General features: G+C 37.0%; 1 pseudogene; it reads right to left on the minus strand.

The window, feature by feature from the left end:
• The window catches only part of LOC112213278, a 7,125-nt pseudogene extending 1,588 nt beyond the window's left edge, over positions 1 to 5,537 (minus strand).
• Positions 5,538 to 9,859: the final 4,322 nt, after the last annotated feature.

Raw genomic sequence — 9,859 nt, forward strand, 5'->3', positions numbered from 1 at the left:
TCTTTTCCCTCTCTGCCCTGTCCTGTGTTTCTTCTTCTTTTCCCTCTCTGCCCTGTCCTGATCCTCTCCAATTCTTCTGATTCTACCCAATAATTCTTTCTTTTCCCTTTCCCACTCTCTTTTCTCTCTGTCTGTCCCTCTTTCTCTTCTTTCCCTTTCCTCTTTCATTTCTCTCTTCAGCGCCTCCACTTGCTTTTCGAATATATCTTTTATTTCCTTGATCATTGCCTCGAATCCTCTTTCCATTTTCTCTATTTTTTCCACCACTGCCTCCATTCCTTTCTCTCTGGCTGGTATCTCTTTTTCTGTCGAGCTGTATTTGTCCAGTGTATTTTTAAACCCAATGTATTTTTGAAGACTGCTTTAACAGTGCTCCTTGGTCTTCCCCTGTTTGTCGCCATCTGCTGTTTCCCTACCTTACTTTGTTTTGCTGCACTTCTGACCCCCTAACCTCTTCTTTTTTAGTTTTTCTTATTTGTAGCTCTCTCTCGTTCTTGTCTCCTTTTTCGCTTTTCTTTTGCTTTCTCCTCGTATGCTCACTCTTTATTTTCCCTTCTTCATGCTTCTTTATGCTTCCTTTTCCTGTTTTCCTTCACACTTCACTTTTTCCACAGAGCTCTCCGTCCGTGTATTACCCTCACCCCGAACCGAACCGAAAGCCCAAGTTTTTGGCAACGAGTTTATGTAATTGTCCATTTTGTTGTGATATGCTTTGGAGAATCTTGTGTGCACTTAGTATTGATGTTAGTGTAGTCGAGGTGAAGGTTTCTGTTTTCTTCATATTTGATTTGGCAACCAAACCCCATTTTTGTAGTTCATAAGACCAGACTGCATATGTCTGATTTAGATTTTCCTGCTACGAACTACATGGATTTTCTGATTAGATGTACGTGTTTAGTTTTTTCTTGTATGTGTTCCAGTTCAACTTATGATCCAGATGTAACTCCAGGTATTTAACGAAAGTTGTCTATTGGATTTTCTGATTTAACAATTTGTTTGAGTTTGGTTCTAAGATAAGGACACTGCAGCAATGGCTTAATGCGTCAACATGTGACATTTTCACATCCAATTTTGTAAGATCACCCATCGCGCAATGCGTGGGTTAACTATTTGTTTGTTTAACGTGAGCCGCAAACTATCGCAATGGGTAACGATCTTAAAATGAATCCCATAAATATAAATATGGAACCACTTGATGGCATGAACAACGGCTAAACGTTCCAGCTCGAAGCTGCAATATTTTGACTCTACGATAGTGGTTCGTTTACTAAAATAAAATATAGATCGAAAGAAACCGTCCGTTTGTTTTTTAATTAATACCGCGCCAAAATCATTTGCGATGGCATCACAATGCATGCAAAATCGGGGGAATAGATAACCAAAACCGGTTCATCAGCTAATTTACCTTTTTAAACACGTAAAGGCCGTATTTTCTTTTGCGTCAAACTGGAAATTCACACCGTTTCTCAATAATTCATATAGGGATTTCTCTGAAATAAAAAAATTTGGAACAAAATGCCTAAAATACCTTGCGGGGTTTACAAAATGTAGTACGTCTTTCGCCGTTCGTGGCATTGGATAGTCTCGGACAGATTCAATGCCGTCTCGACTGGAACGAATACTAGATTCATTAAAATTAGGTAGCCAAGATATGTAACTTCGCGGTATAAAAAAGAAAATCCTTCTAAATGGAATTGTAAATCGTTTTATACAGCAAATGAAAAATTTCTTGAAACATTCAAAAATGCAAAATATGTTCTTCAATCGTTTCTGTAGCGACTAAAATATCATCTAAATATAATACGACTTTATTCTTTTTACCGAGATTGGTAAATACAAAATTAATATATTATTGAAAAACACGCGGGGCGCGTTAGTAAGCTCTAAAGGCATTTTCAGGTATGCGAACTGTACAAAAGATGTATATTTAATAGGTGATTTTGAAACCCTCACGTGATGAAAACCATTCTTTAAATGAAGTTTAGTGAAACACTTTTTACTGCGCAACTGATCCAAGCAGTCGTTGACAAAAGGCGCCGGAAAATTGTCTTTCACGGTGATCTTATTTAATTCCCCGTAGATGACGCAGAGATGCATTTTCTATTCTTTCTCCGCACTAATACAACAAGGGATTGCGTATGGTGAATTGCTTGGTCTGATAATTTCTTTCTCCTACAAATCGCCCAAAATTAAAAAATCGGCCGGTATGCAATGTCGCCGTTCGGCCCTCTTTACGGAGCAAGACCAGCCTCGCCGTCCGCCACGCCCGTGGGTAAACTCCCTCCCTCAGACATCTCGTGTAAAGGCGCCGAAGTTTGACAACGAGATGATGGCGTACGGTTTATCTCACGCGACGTAACACGGTTTTTCGCCTACATATAGCAAATTTCTTTTTATGATTAGTATTTTGGTTCATGCATACCTAAAATATAATTGCGATGTAATTTTGTTAAATTGAAAATCGCGCTAGTCTGCCACAGATATTGGTGAATTATAATACAATTATTCAGTTTTTCTACAAACATTGTGGCCTTTTTCCTACTTAGTTCGGTAATTTTCAATTTTAAGGTATTGAACAATTTCGTTTCATTGTAATTTAAGATTGGTTAACGAGCACTTTTCACAAACTGACCGCTAGCACTTGTCTTTGGATCGTTGTTTTGTGAATACGATGAATGTAAGAATAAGAAACAAGAGAAGCAATTCTCGAGATACAACGAGATACTTTACAAATTTTATATCTAGACAAGTAAAGTCAAAAGAAATAGAATTTAAGCAGTGTCTGGATCCATTTGGACTAGTCAGCAAATAACGGAAGTTGTTTAGCTTAGTGGCATAAGAAGCCAAAGGTATCTCTAAACGACGGATTTAGTATCAACATTCATTGTAACTTCAAAGAGCAGTGTCGGACTTAGGCATCGTCTTCTGTGCAGTTGACCGAACGTTGCGCATTTCGAGAGCTCAGCTGTCGTCCAATATCAATTTGATCGTAAGATTCTCAAAAATCCAATTAAATCGTTTTATAACAATGAAATAAAAAATGTGAAAACTTCGTTTTTCTTATTTTGGCAATTTATTTGCGTAATTGCGTTATCGCTGAAGCAGACAAAGAAAACACCGGAAACTGCATGTAGTAATCAGTTCCGCGAAATAGTAGGGATAACTCGTATCAGCTTAAAATTTGAAGAGACAAATTTTCGACTCTCTGAGCGACGTTTATTTCGTCCGGACTATCAATTGTCGTTTAAACGTTGCATTAATTTCTCTAATGTAATTTCGCGTACCTTTAACTGTAACTCAGTTCTTTCGGTACTTAACGAGAGAGCCGAAAATTTCGTCGTTTTAAAGTTTGACGATCTCGATAATGGTTAATTGCGTAATTTGGTGGTCCCGATAAGGATCGATTATTTACAATTTATGACGGTTATGAATTATATTATAATAACATATATTTTAGACTACTTACATATCTGTTATGTATTTTTGCAATTGCAAAACTGGGTAGTATTAGAGAACTCACGGGGCGACGAGTTAATGCTTCGTCGTAATAAATTTTTTTAGCGATATGATATAATCTCAGATCACACGCGCTGGTTATAGATTTGAGCGTTTTCAACCATATTTGACAAGTTCACGGCAGAATTCATTTGTTTATGTAGAGATAACAAAAATTGACTGTCTTCGCATATCTATGATTCTTACCTCTGAATGAAAATCGACGCGTCATAACAGTGTGACGCTGGTAGTGAGCATGTTAAGAGAATCTTAATTAGCCTAGGCCCTGTTTTTAATATTTGATTTCATTCGACTGCATGTGGCCTTCTTTCATCTACTGGCCATCGGTTTTTCGTAATCGCTACGCAAGCGTGTGTTGCCGTACGGGTACATGTGTCGCTATCGAGTTTTGTTGCCTCGGCTCCCATTGTTGAGATGACATACAGTCAGCGTTACAGTTACGTAATTATTTCATTCTAACCACTTCTAGTTAATTATGATTGCGACAATAGATCATGGGAGTTGTGGTGTCTTCATAAGAGATACCCTGCTTTCTCCCATGGGTTATTTACATTTTCCATTTCTGCTGCTATATTTTTATTGATTATAGTATAATTTGATACTACGTTTGATGTACGGTACAAGAAGAAATGAGAACATTCTCAATATTTTACGAGTTTATATTTTTTAAATGTTATATTTTATAAATTATATACATGCAGAAAAGATATGAACGTTATAGAAGGAAATCTAAATAGAATCTTGTTATATTTTTTATTGATTACTATTAAGGTGTTTTGAAAGCAAAATGATAGCGTATAGCTCTACACAATATTTTATTGTTTTACTTCTCACTAAATTTTGCAAGTAAATCAATTAGTCAATCAAAGTAAGACTATATATACATTACAAATAACTGTAACGTCTTAAAAATTACAAAATTCATTAATGGATATCGAAACATGGTAACATAATCCTTAGAAAGGTCTGTAAAATATAACACAAGGATGAGCAGAGAGCAATCACCGGTATCAACGAAAAAGGATATGCCAAAATAGTAGGTCTTATTAAACGATCAACGTTTTTTGCAATGATGTAAACATTTGAAACATCCAACACTGAAACACTGGATATTACTCGCCTCTCGCCGTAGAGAAAAACTATAGAAATTACGAAAGTACGTATGCAGGAAAGGAAGTATTGAAGAAAGGATGTATTTAGTGATGGAAAATAATTTGACTGCAATGCGTTAGATGGGCGATGAGTATCCACGAAGTTCTTGCGTTGCGAACTTTGAGACGGAAACAGAAAGAAGATGCGCATGATACGTTTAGAATATGCTGGGTAATGGAATGCTGGGTAAAACATGTTGGGTAATGGAGAAATGATACTTATAGATATATAGAAGGAAAAAAATAATAACTGATGGATTCTTTCGTTCGTGCACTTAAATCAGATGACCATGTGGTTAATATGAATTTCTGTAATAACATCATTGGAAGAAATGGAGTTAATTATTCCTGCGCGATATAAAACGCAGCATACACCAACCTCCTAATTATGGAAATTTTCATCACTTTATAGACGGATATATTTGCATGATTTGAATATACAACCATCTCTAAAGAAATTACATGTAGAATTTTAGCATGTTTCTCTTGGCATAAAAATTGTGCAATGTGATCAAACAACAGTGATATAAAATAATATCACGTTGCAGTTTGTCTGAACGAAAAAACGAGATATTTACTTGTGTAATATTCAGAAATAAAACTATGCAATTGTGAGAAATATCGCAATCGATCGAAAATGTTGCACGATTCAAAGCAGTTTCTTAAAAAAAGTTGAAAGAAGTGTTGGTTTATTAGATCATGTGAAACAAGAAAGTATTCACATGATTCACTTCCTGGGATTATGGGATTTGGAGGTGCAGTTCTACTCCAGAAATTCTTGTAGAGCCTTTTCACCTCCCTTGCCTCTGATGATTGCCTGCCTGGTTCTAAATAAGCCAAGTCATTGTTAACAATTACATCGGCCAACATCCTTGGACATATTTTAAAGATCTCCTGACAGCATGCGTTGACCCAAGATGACGGCATGCAGATAGATTGTGTTCGCGTCGCTTCGTACACTGTTCGTGTGTACAAACAGTACGCCACGAAAGTAATCCAGACGTCTTCATGTGCGCAGACGCCACCCGCCACGAATGCAAGAATGATTTTGCAACCCTTGAAAACGCAAAAGCCTGAAAAACGGGCAGAGGGGTCAACTCCCAAAAATCCTAGTATAAGCGCTACACCGAAAAAGCAAAACAGCCCAGAAATCAAGAAGCGGTCTGATGAAGAGAAGGAGGATACTAACGAAGAATCGCGGCCAATACCCGACATAAGGGAACAAGCTAGCGATATGGAAAAGAGGGTCCTGCCATTCTGCCACGAGCCGAGCAACAAAGTTAACAAGGGCAAACCGCAACGATAACGCGTTACTTTAAGGATATGAAAGGACTTGTGGAGAAGCTCCTACTCCACAACTGTTATCTAGCCGGAAGACTAGAACAAGCTAAAAGCTAAGAATAAGGAAACTGCGATATTAAGCGCTGTGAGTAAGTCGCTGGAAGCCAGCAAGCAGCTTAAAACGACCGTTAAGAAAACAACGAAGGCCGAGCCAAAACAGCTCTCGTACGCGGAAAAAGTGAAGATGGCCAGCAATAAAGCGGACAAATGGCGGTAAAACCACCGAGAAATGTGGTTATAATCCGCTCGGAAGTTGAGGATGGTGAAATAAGAACCAGCGGAGAAGAGCGCGACGCGCTATTCGCGCTACTAAATCCCCATAAAAGGGGAATACAAGTCACAACAGTTAAAAAAATAAGCGACACCGGCCTAATCGTGGAAACGACGAAGCCGGAAGGGCTGAAAGTGTTCACAGAGAATGTACAGAATTCGGAAAAAAATAAAATAATCAGATGACTCATGCGGAAAATCGTTCTTCACATAAGTGGATGAATATCTGAAAAATATTCGAAATTCGAACATCTTAAACATGTTCGCACATTTATCAAATGAGTGAGTTGTTTATTATGCAATTTTTGTAGATGTATATGTTTTTTTGTCACATAAATGAAAGCAGTATGCGTTATTTGGCCAGTTGCTGAACAAGAGCATAAAGATTCATCACTTTGAGTAGAGGCATATGCTGGTACGAATTTAAAATAATCTACTTACCATTGAAATCTATCCATAGTTACGCTATAAATCATAATACAATTTGTATAGTGAAATTCAACGGTACATCTCAACTGAACAAATGTATTGCGTAACAACTATTTATCACTAAAGCGCAGATGTCTAGCCCAATCGAATTTTATTGTCAATGTTAGTATTATTTTAGAAATAATATAAATAGTAAAAATGAAAAGTGAACAACTTTTAACGTCTGTTAATTTAATAAGAGGAGTATCTAACGCTCCTTTTCTCTCGATCTGTTTAGCAATAATTTTATTCACTAATTTTTTGAGAGCTTCAAATATGATCTCACTGCACTCAAGACTGTCAATAAACAACGTGCAGAGAAAACTCTGATGCCACATAGTCAAAAAGGCTTAAGTGAAAACATACATATATGCCTGTATGAAAACTGCAACTGCTCACGAATACAATTTCGACTCGGATTTGAGAATCCTATAAGATATCATTTTAAACTATACTAAATATATAGAGTACGCTGTTCCGCGTATCCTGAAGATATTTTTAAAATGACGGTCCTACCAAATTAAATTCAGACTGTTTTCTGAAACTGCTTAATCAAATGATGCATTGATTTATAGTAGTAAATCTGGGCATCAGAAATTTGCTCCGTATGAAAGTCCATCGAACTCGGTCTATTTATTACCGTTACGAAACATATATACTCTAATAGAAACACTACTAACATGGTAATGCTTAGAGGAAAGCACGTCAGAATCGCTGTCTTTCAAATCCATTCAATGAATAAGAGACGAATGAAGATGCGTATTATAGTTATATGCAAGTATCCATAAAGTGATGAGACGTTCGAACAGGTTTGTTCGATGAAGATCAGCTACATACTCTGTTCCGGGTGAAGAAATGAGCCACAAGTGAGTGAAAAGGGAAGGGGAAATAAGGAGAATACAAAGAGTTGATGCATGTAAGGAATGGAAGCTGAATCTCAAAATAAGGAACAAGAAAAAACAAGCTACTTACGATAACACGATTGCTAGTCATCTGTTCTCGATGACGATTGCCTATACCACCGCCCTTGTTGAATATTTTAACAGTTCTAGTATATTTGAGCATATTATATTTATATTTCGATGCACACTACCTCTTCGACCACTTATTTCCGTGATTATGACTGAAGAACAAACAGAAGATACTTATCGTAAATTAAATTTAAGTAAGAAGAAATATTTTGCGACGTTAACTCCAAATGGGAAAATATGTATATGTCAGCATGGATCAGGACCTCCCTATTTTTACATTAAATGTTTTGAAAAGTTGTATTTCAAAGCATGGCATGGTTTTCGTTGGAGGAAATCGTTTCGTGGAAGGAAACTTCAAATAGTGAAAGAGCAAAATTATATAGCTCTGAAAGAATAATATAATTTAACATGAAAATATGAAAAAATTGAGTACATCGAAATATAATAGATATTTTACAAGGGAAGTAAAAAATATAGGTAAATAAATATAAGTAAAAAATATAAGTAAAAATGTATAAGAAATCATTTATTTTTTCTAAAATATATTTTGTATGGCGTGTGCTATCATTTTGTTATCTCAAATTTATCTTCTATTTATATTTCTTTAGATAATTTTCATAATATATTTATGAATTAGATGTATTTTCATAACCTACGTTCTACTAGCGAGTTTTCACATGCTCAATGAGATATGTAGTATAGGAAGTGTATAAATATATATTTTTTATGTATCTTCAAACACAAACTGGAATATCGAGCATGTTGTCATTTTCCTGTGGATTGTAAAATTATCAACTTGTTGATAAATTAACAAATCGTAAAAATTTATCGATTTGCACTACGAGTGCGGAGTGCGAGTAGTAACGATAGTGAACACACACTTGAATACCCAAACGACAAACTCCTGAGCTGTATACTTATTTTTACGTGGGTCCAAACTTTATACACGGTTTCACCTTATACACTTGTTGTGTACTATCGTATCATTTTACCGACCAGTAGCGGTTGAAAATCCTACGTACTGTCTACCTCTCACTCGGTCGCAGATACATCGTTGACGCCAGCTGTTTAGACTCTAGGATACCGCGCGGGAATATACACGCTATTTCTCATACCTATAAAAATGTTAACTCAAATTTGGCGAAACTACTTATAATATTTATATTGATATTTATGTAATATCGTGATATAATAAGTTTACAAAGGAATGGATGATACAGATGTTAATTGGACAGAAAAGACGATTGTTGTTCAACCTGAACTATTCACGCCAAACGTACAGAAAGCAGCACAACTAAATGATTAGAATACGACTCGACTCTCACAAAACGCAATCAACACTCTCTCGGTAACGCCACTCGCAAGCTCTGCCTCTCCGCTCGCACGCTGCTTCTCGACTCGCACGCTGCTTCTCGACTCCACGCTGGCCGTTCTAGCATTCTCCTGTCTTTTGCTAGGCCCACCGCACACGTGTTCTGCAGACGCTCGTGGCCAGGGTCACGTAGGTCTTTTCTACGAAACTATGCATTTGAAAAGACCGATGACACATTGATGGACCCGACGGCGCCTCGGCTCTCGCGACATTGTTCATGGTTCGCCCGTTATCTCTTAGGCTTTTCGTCCACGATACTACATATATGCGTATTCGTATGCGTATTTCTCTTGGCAGTGTAGTATTCATATGAAATGAAATGTCAATTATTTATTTATCTTTTACCGAAATGTAGGCTAGTTTTAAGTATGTATCTTAGATTACCGGTTTGATAGAATTCGCACACATATATATATTTCTGACAATGTAACCTTCATTTCTTTAATAATACAATATTGTATGTTTTATGTATTCGTTAAACTATTAGTTTTTGACATCATGTATACTTATGTAGTATCGTGGACGAAAAGCCTAAGAGATATCGGGCGAATCATGAACAATGTCGCGAGAGCCGAGGCGCCGTCGGGTTCATCAATGTGTCATCGGTCTTTTCAAGTGCATAGTTTCGTAGAAAAGACCTACGTGACCCTGGCCACGAGCGTCTGCAGAACACGTGTGCGGTGGGCCTAGCAAGAGACAAGAGAATGCTACAACGGACACAGAGTCGAGAAGCAGCGTGCGGGTCGAGAAGCAGCGTGCGAGTCGAGAAG

The sequence above is a fragment of the Bombus impatiens genome, unplaced genomic scaffold, assembly GCF_000188095.3.
Source record: "Bombus impatiens unplaced genomic scaffold, BIMP_2.2 scf_0575, whole genome shotgun sequence".
Taxonomy (NCBI): domain Eukaryota; kingdom Metazoa; phylum Arthropoda; class Insecta; order Hymenoptera; family Apidae; genus Bombus; species Bombus impatiens.